Here is a 10,000-nt window from a genome sequence, read left to right as displayed (position 1 = left end):
AAAACTATTAAAGACAATATTATATGTCTCAATATTTGAGGCAAACATTTATCTACGCCGTTTTGTTTTCCTTTATCATTTCCAGTATGATTTCACAGTGTTAATATCTAATGAAGAAGGTAAGAAGAAGGTAATTTGTGAGAATTAAAGGTATGATGTATCCAAGTAAACACACACACACCACTCTCTCTCTCTCTCTCTCTCTCTCTCTCTCTCTCTCTCTCTCATGTGGGTAACAAAAATATCCAAATGACGAAAGACAATGAAAAATTTAATGTAAAAGAAAAAATTGCTCACTGATAATTGTGTATCACCAGATCAAAATTTTTACACTACAAATGTATTGTGCAAAGAAATTTTTTAGAATTAATGAAACAGAGACTGAAATTTACTCAACATAAAATATATAAACTAAGGTCTTAAAGACTACAAATGGTGAGTAATTTGCAAAGAATGTTTTTTACAGAATATTTAAATGACAGACAAGAGGCCAAGTCATTTTTGAATTATTTAAAATGGAAACAGAGAAGACAATCATCTGAAAATTTACCAAATTCTGTATTTATTTTTTATCCATTTGAAATAGTAAGGACTATGATGGAAATAAATTTGTAGAAACCCATACAGCATTACTTTTCGAGGTTATTCCTGAAAAATAAATTGTAACAAAATTTTGGTGCAGTGGTAAGAAGCTTGCTCCCCAATCACATGGTTTTGGGCTGGTTCAGTCCCACTGTGTGGCACCTTGAGCAGGTGTCTTCTACTATAGCCTCAGACCAACCAAAGCTTTGTCAGTGGATTTGGTAGACAGAAGCTGAAAGATGCTCATAATATATATATGTATGTATGTATGTATGTATGTATGTATGTATGTGCGTGCGTGCATGTATGTATGTATGTATCTGAGTGTGTCTGTGTTTGTCCCTGCCACTACTGCTTGACAACCGGTGTGTTTACGTTCCTGTAACTTAGTGGTTTGGTTAAAGAGATCAATAGAATAAGTACTAGACTTTAAAAAGTAAGTCCCAGGATTGATAAATTTAACTAAAATTTCTTTATGGTATTGTTCCAGTTTGGCTGCAGTCTACTGGCTGAAACAAGTAAAAAATAAACAATAAAAGAATTCATTGTATTTTATTTGAGAAAATTTCTATTATAAGTCCACCAACTATGCCCTAAATCTTTTCAATGTGTTCTCTTTCCCATCTAGATATTCTAAAATTCACTTTATCAAGGATGTGAAACCTTAACAATTTATCTCACATAACAAGTCTATCAGCTTTACAGTATTCTCTGAATTGTCTGACTCACCAAGCACTCTTTTCTGCCGAACCGAACTTCTTATATTGGATTGTTTCACTTTCTCTTGTGATTTTTATCAGGTGTTTATTTTTGGATCCAAAGATTGGCCTCCAGCTATTTTGTAGGCAATATTGAGGTCCATATTTTTGCTCATTTCACTGGGCCTACTTCAGAGCTTATTGACACCTACAAGGGCTTTATGGGTATCACAAAAGGCCTGGCTAGAAACCCAATCTTCTGAGTTTTTTTTTACAGGGCTTAGAAAAACTGAAGGACCACTGCAATAAGTGTGTGAATCCAAAAGTGGAATATGTTGAGTAAAATCATAATTAACTGAGCTTCCTGTATTTTCTTTTACTCAAAGCCAGGAACTTTTCAGCATCCCCTTGTACATTGGGACCAATTATCTCATCAGAGATGATTTAACCTTTTAGTGTTCAGATTATTCTATCAAACATAATGCTTATTGATTCCCATTGACTTGAATTAATCATGCATTATCTCATATCTTCAAGATCTTGATGGTGTAATTACTTAATGTAGAATAACATTGTAGGGTAAGTGTGAGGGTCTGGATCTGGTCAGTTTGAACATAAAACAGATTAAATATTTTGGCCAGATATGGCCGGTTTAAATACTAAAGGGTTAAACTCTTTTTTTCTTTTATACTTACTTCTTTTGGTCTGCATTAGAATTCACTTTTTGTATATTGGACTCTTCAGTAAACTTTCTTGCTGCCAGTCACTATCAACAACATCTACCCATCCATCCCTGAATACTATAAACCCACAGATTCCCACATATATTCTAAATATTCTTTTCATTTTACAGACTACAAATCCACTATAATCTTCTCCATGTTCCCTAGCCACACTGTTCAAAATACTTTGAAATATCTACCCCAAAATATAGCTACACTTCTGCATACATCATCTATTGTATCATATGCAAATGCTGCAATGCACTATATACTAGTTAAATGGAACACTTCTGGTGATTGTGTTTACAAACATCTCCATTGTATTCTGGGTATCCAGAGCTTCCAAATGTGTGTGTGTTTTTGTCAACCACCACCACTACCTGATAACCTGTGTTGATGTGTTTATGACACATAACTTAGCTGTTTGGTAAAAGAGACAGAATAAGTACCAGCTTAAGAAAAAAGGACTAGGGATGATTCATTCGACTAAAAATTCTTCAAGGCAGTGCCCCAGCATGGCCACAATCTTACGTCTGAAACAAGTAAAGGATAGAAGATATAATGTAAATAGATATTTTATTCATAGTAAACAAGTTTGATAAAAAAAAACAAGTTGAGGTACTGTGGAATCATATCTATGAACAGCTCATAGTTTGTGCAATGAAAATTTTAACATCAAATAATGATTACGTGAAGCTAACGGTCTTTGAGTGTTTTTGAAGGGCTATTGTATGTACCTTCCACATTGCACTGATTTTAGTTTCAACATACAGTCACAGATATTCTTTTATTTGTTTCAGTCATTTGACAACAGCCATGCTGAGGCACCGCCTTTAGTCGAGCAAATCGACCCCAGGACTTATTCTTTATAAGCCTTGTACTTATTCTATCAGCCTCTTTTGCTGAACCGCAAAGTTACGGTGGTACGTAAACACACCAGCCATTTTGGGGGGGATGAACACAGACACACAAGCGCACACATACACACACACACACACACACACATATATACATATATACGACGGGCTTCTTTCAGTTTCCGTCTACCAAATCCACTTACAAGGCTTTGGTCGACCTGCGGCTATAGTAGAAGACATTTGTCCAAGGTGTCACGCAGTGGGACTGAACCCGGAACCATGTGGTTGGTAAGTAAGCTACTTACCACACAGCAACTCCTGTGCCTGTATATATATATATATATAATAACAACGGGTAAAATTAATTAATTAAGAAGTAATCATTAATTTCACCAAGTAGAATTCAGTATGAAAACAGGACTGTTTCATGGTAAACTTAAGTAATACTAATAAAAAGGGTTCAGCAAAGAATTGCTTCACCACACACCGAAGCTCAGAAATAGCAGCCAAAAATCTTAGCTATTTCTTCTACTTTAAAAAGGGTCTTCCAGAGAAACCAAAATACTTGGAGGTTTTTCACACAGGCAGAGAGTAAAGCAACGAAACTCAATCAATATCTGGTTGTCCATGGACGCACGTTTCTGAATTAGGTTTTTCATAAAGAATATAAAAAAATATACTTTACTAACCATATTCTTCATCAGCATGGTTTCCCGTGATAATTCGAAGGTACTAGAATATTTGAATGAATCTTTCCACCTAACGGCATTAGACCGCTCATGTTCAATGTTAGCACCGCCACGGACGACCAGATATTGATTGAGTTTTGTTGCTTTACTCTCTGCCTGTGTGAATAACCTTCAAGTATTTTGGTTTCTCTGGATGACCCTTTTTAAAGTAGAAGAAATAGCTAAGATTTTTGGGTGCTATTTCTGAGCTTCGGTGTGTGGTGAAGCAATTCTTTGCTGAACCCTTTTTATTAGTATATATATATATATATATATATATATACATGAAGGGGTACTGAAAAATTCCTGGCTTTGGGTGAAAGAAAATACAGGAGGATCAGTTAATTCTGATTTTATTGAACATGACCCCCTCTCAGATTCATACACTTATTGCAGCATTCAGTTTTTCTAAGCCCTGTAAAAGAACTGGGTAGGTTAGGCCTCTAACCAGGCCTTTCATCTTTCATGATACCCTTAAAGCCAGCAACTTTTTAGCACCCCCTTCCTGTGTGTGTGTGTGTGTGTCTGTGTTTGTCCCCCACCACTGCATGATAACCAGTGTTGGTGTGTTTACAACCTTGTAACATAGAAGTTCAGCAAAAAAAAACCAATAGAATATGTACCAGGCTTAAAAAAGTACTGGGGTCGATAGATTCTGTTAAACATTCTTCAAGGTAGTGCCCCAGCATGGCCAAAGACTCATGACTGAAACAAGTAAGAGATAAATGATACAATAGTACTTAAGAAAAGGGTTACCGGTAGATTCTTTTGTATTAAATAATTGTAATAAAATCTAAAAAATAAAGTTTTTTTTTTCCTACTACTGGTGGGGCATACATTTTTCTGGAAAGTTATAGTGAGGCCTGAGGGAAAATAGGTTGGGTAACATTGGTCTAGGATGCCTACACATGTAGTAGCAGAACTATTCCTGATGTGGGAACAATATTCCAAATTTCCAAATATGAATACTAAATTTGAATGAATATTTTTTTTTTTCCCTAATAAAATGAACAAAGGGAAATATCTGAAATAGACCAATGGCATGAATGTTAAATATTGATTTATGGTATTCAGTGCTGTATGTACAATTTATTTTATTAATTGATTGAAATTTCTCATGGTTTGAAAAAGAAAATCCATAAGCTAGTGGCAAGTACTTGCAACACTCAAAGGAAAAGAGGAACTAATTTCAAGTGGCTAAGTTAATTTAGGTTAAGATAAAGCTGATCTTTGCTCATAAGGGATAACTATGGATGTTTCACTTTATTAGACCTCATCAGCAAAGTATAGTCTGACTAAAGTTACTTGATCAGTTGACAAATATTTTACATATAGAAAGAATAACAAATAATTTTTGTCCAAATAAAAAAACAAAAAAATGAGCTAAGGGAAGTAAATGAAATGGACCAGTGGCTTGAAGTTGGAGAAATAAGTTAAGGATTAATAAATTGAATTTAACACACACACACACACAGACACACACACACACACACACACACACACCACACACACACACACATGCACACACTTTAAAAAATTTTTCTTCTTAGTTGAGAAAAGAAATTTACCACTACAGTAATTATTAACAACATACCTTAAGGAAAAGGGAATAATTGAGAAGATATATATTTCTTTATTGCCCACAAGGGGCTAAACATAGAGGGGACAAACAAGAACAGACAAAGGGATTAAGTCGTTTACATCGACTCCAGTGCGTAACTGGTACTTAATTTATCGACCCCGTTAGGATGAAAGGCAAAGTCGACCTCGGCGGAATTTGAACTCACAACGTAACGACAGACGAAATACGGCTACGCATTTCGTCCGGTGTGCTAACGTTTCTGCCAGCTCGCCGCCTTCTCGCCGAATTGAGAAGATATAATTAATGTTTCAAATTCAGATGCTTAAGAGTAAGAAACGTCTAATCTTTGCAGGTAGTGGCCAAATAACTATGAATTTGTTTTAGTATATTAGAATTGATCAAGGCAGCAAGCTGGTTGAATTGTTAGTACACTGGGCAAAATGCTTAGCAGTACTTCATCCATCATTACATTCTGAGTTCAAATTCAGCTGAGGTTGATAAAATAAGCACCAGTTAAACACTGGGGTTGACGTAATCGTTTCACCCACTCCCCTCAAATTACTGGCCTTGTGCCAAAATTTGAAAGTAATATATTAGAATTGATCAGCATACTATACTCTGTTTATTTATCAAGCCTGCCAAATCCTTTAGCTTTTTCTCTTATCTTTTACTTGTTTCGGTCATTGGACTGAGGCCCATGCTGGGGCACTTACTCCTTGAAGGGTTTAGTTGAACAAATCAACCCCAGTACTTATTTGCTTTAAAGTTTGATATTTATCCTTATTGGTTTCTTTTGCTGAACTGCTAAGTTATGGGTACGTAAACAAACCAACAGAGCATATTAAGTGATGTTAAGGGACAAACACAGACGCAAAGACACATATATATTTAGATATATAGATTGATAAATAGATAGATATAGATAAAGATACAGATAATGATTTTTCTTTCAGTTTCCACTGATCAAATCCACTTGCAAGGCTTTGGTCAGCCTGGAGCTATAATAGAAGACATTTGTCCAAGGTGCTGTGCAGTGGAACTGTACTTGGAACTATGTGGTTGGGAAGTAAACTATATACCACTTACACATATTTTTATATTTGTAAAAATTAATTATCCAATTATATTTGCTTGTCTTTCTCCAACTCTTTTTCTTTCTTTCTCTTTTACTTGTTTCAGTCATTTGACTGCGGCCATGCTGGAGCACCGCCTTTTAATCGAGCAACTCGACCCCGGGACTTATTCTTTGTAAGCCCAGTACTTATTCTATCGGTCTCTTTTGCCGAACTGCTAAGTGGCGGAAACATAAACACACCAGCATCGGTTGTCAAGCAATGCTAGGGGGACAAACACAGACACACAAACACACACACGCATATATATATATATACATATATACGACGGGCTTCTTTCAGTTTCCGTCTACCAAATCCACTCACAAGGCTTTGGTCGGCCCGAGGCTATAGTAGAAGACACTTGCCCAAGGTGCCACGCAGTGGGATTGAACCCGGAACCATGTGGTTGGTAAACAAGCTACTTACCACACAGCCACTCCTGCGCCTAACTCTGAGGGAAATTTTTTTTGATTAGGAATTTTTTGCATACGGCACCCAATATGTGACACTTAAATATTTTTCATGCATTCTTAGTCTGGATTGACTTCCGGAATATTCATGATATTTCTATATTCTTTTACTTGTCTCAGACACTGGACTGTAGCCATGCTGGGGCACCAACTTTCCTGTGCCTATTTATCACAGATCAAATAGGATCCTGCTATTATCAATATTCATTATGATGTAAATCTTTTCTCTTTAAGTTTGTTAGTTTATTTTAGGGAACACATTTTGTGTCATGCTGATGCAATACCTTTGAATAAGTTTCCTGTGCCTATTTATCACAGATCAAATAGGATCCTGCTATTATCAATATTCATTATGATGTAAATCTTTTCTCTTTAAGTTTGTTAGTTTATTTTAGGGAACACATTTTGTGTCATGCTGATGCAATACCTTTGAATAAGTTTCCTGTGCCTATTTATCACAGATCAAATAGGATCCTGCTATTATCAATATTCATTATGATGTAAATCTTTTCTCTTTAAGTTTGTTAGTTTATTTTAGGGAACACATTTTGTGTCATGCTGATGCAATACCTTTGAATAAGTTTCCTGTGCCTATTTATCACAGATCAAATAGGATCCTGCTATTATCAATATTCATTATGATATAAATCTTTTCTCTTTAAGTTTGTTAGTTTATTTTAGGGAACACATTTTGTGTCATGCTGATGCAATACCTTTGAATAAGTTTCCTGTGCCTATTTATCACAGATCAAATAGGATCCTGCTATTATCAATATTCATTATGATGTAAATCTTTTCTCTTTAAGTTTGTTAGTTTATTTTAGGGAACACATTTTGTGTCATGCTGATGCAATACCTTTGAATAAGTTTGGGTATTTATTTACTTCACAGGAAATTGGCATATAGGATTTTCTCCACACATGTTTGGCTGACCCTTATTGTCATTAAGAAGTCATCTCACATTTGACTATATTTAACTTTCTATAGTAAACCGTTCTCATATCTTCCTTGTTCAATCAATCACGACTAGCTTTTGTGTTCAGAACTTTCCATGTCCTTCATTATTAATACATATTTACATGTTAACAGGATATTCCATATCTCTTTTTATTTTGTTATATTTCAATTGGCTGTTTCTGTGACTTTCGCTCATATCAAAACCAGTTCTGTATGTTCTTTGTCCTCCGTTCACCAAATGTGTCACGCAAAATTGAATTTCAAAAACATAGTTATTATTATTATTTTTTGCTACACTAATTCCTTTCACTAATATTACTTATACTAATTCCTCTCACTAATATTACTTATACTGAGCACAGGCATACACTGTATGGTTAGGAAGTTAGTTTTATAATCACATGGTTTTGGGTTTACTCACACTACGCAGTTCCTTAGGCAAATACATTTAATACACCAGGATTAACTTCGCGCCAAATAGCAACAGACTACATATTAATCAGCTTTGACTCATCATACAGATAGTTGTATAGTGACAAAACTCTGATTAAGCAGATTACTGTCAGAGATCTAAATTTTGAAGTCATTATTAATTGCCCTTTATATACTAGATGCAGCAAAGCTGTGTGGTTATGAAATTCACATTGTAATTATATTATTTCAGGCTCAATCCCCACTATTCAGTATTACAGCTTGAACAATCAGCTAATTGTTAAATGAATTTGCTTGACCCTTCAGCATTTAAACCGGCCATATCCAGCCCAAATATTTTGCCTATTTTATGTTATTTTATAATAATAATAATAATAATAATAATGAAATTATTGTATACAGTGCACAGGTGCACCACAACTTTTCAGACAGTGCGTATAAAGTATATGCAGTAATGTACAAATGTCTGGAAAGCGAATAATGTATGAGTCAGATACATGCTTGTGTGTGTATGGAGGGGAGAAAATCAGGTGTAGTGTTGGCGAATCTCAGAAAGCATGGAAGTTTTGAAGGATGCAGTGCTCCGACAACTAACAACTGATGCCGGCAGTTTGTTCCATGATTCATGCTTATGTTAAAACTGATCAGATATAACTTCTCACACCTACTCTACAACGTCATTCTAAAAATATTCAAACACACCATAAAAGTCTCAATACTTCAAGGTAATACATGATTAATTTAAAACAACTTGATTAAATAATCAATACTTTTGACAAAAAATTCAGAATGCTAAAGGGTTAAGTGAGAGTTGTGGCTTCAAATACCAAGGAAGATAGAAAATGCTCTTTTAACCAAACTGCTGATTATTATATAGCATGAAATACTTTAAAACACGATAAAAAGGTATTACTTGATTAGAGAGCATAAATCCTCAATAGTTTAGAAATTAAACATTTAACTCTTTAGCATTTTAGTTTCCACCAAACAGCCATAAAAACAGTCTTCTTTTCAGGAGTGACAAGATTCTGTAAGCAAGCTTGCATTGAAAACAAAAATAGGAACAGAAAAAACTGCCTGAAGACTTATTACGTAGAGGGGTACTTCTATTGGTACTTTAACCCTTTCGTTACTGTATTTCTGTTGAGAAGCTCTGTGTTTCTTACAATTACTTTAAATATAACAAATTAGTAAAATAACTTTGTTATCATTTAGCTACTGTTAGGAACATAAATTGTGACTAAGGTTTGTTGGAAGATTTTAATTCAAATCTCATGAAAACAAAACATTTGTATTCAGATCCAGAGCCGGTTTCAGTCGGGTTGGTAATGAAAGGGTTAATATTCAGATTTCTCTGCCAAAAGTATTGCATATTTATTCACATTGTTTTGAATTAATGACACATTATTTTGTAGCTTCAAGATTTCAATGGTGTGTTTGTATATTTTTAGAATGACATTGTAGGGTAGGTATGAGTGGTTGGATGTGGTCAGTTTTAACATAAAACAGATAGAATATTTGGGCTGGATATGGCCAGATTAAATGCTAAAGTGTCAAATGTGAAACAATCTAATGAAATTTCCTCTGTCTTGGGTATGGTATGCTGTGCATTTTTGAAGATATGATTTTTAAACATGGAATTTTAAATATGATAGTGTTTTACATACATACTTGCATGCATGTGTGTGTGTGTGTGTGTTTGTGTGTGTGTGTGTGCGTGTGCGTGTGTGTGTGTTTGTGTGTGTGTGTGTGTGTGTGTGTGTGTGTCATAGCTTCCCAAAGTGGGCAATCTCGTCCACTGGTGGGCAATTTCAACTTACAAGAAAACTCCAAAAATAAAAAAGTTATGAGCAGTTA

The sequence above is a fragment of the Octopus sinensis genome, linkage group LG7, assembly GCF_006345805.1.
Source record: "Octopus sinensis linkage group LG7, ASM634580v1, whole genome shotgun sequence".
Taxonomy (NCBI): domain Eukaryota; kingdom Metazoa; phylum Mollusca; class Cephalopoda; order Octopoda; family Octopodidae; genus Octopus; species Octopus sinensis.
The sequence above is the reverse complement of the archived record's forward strand: the minus strand, read 5'-3'. Positions refer to the sequence as shown.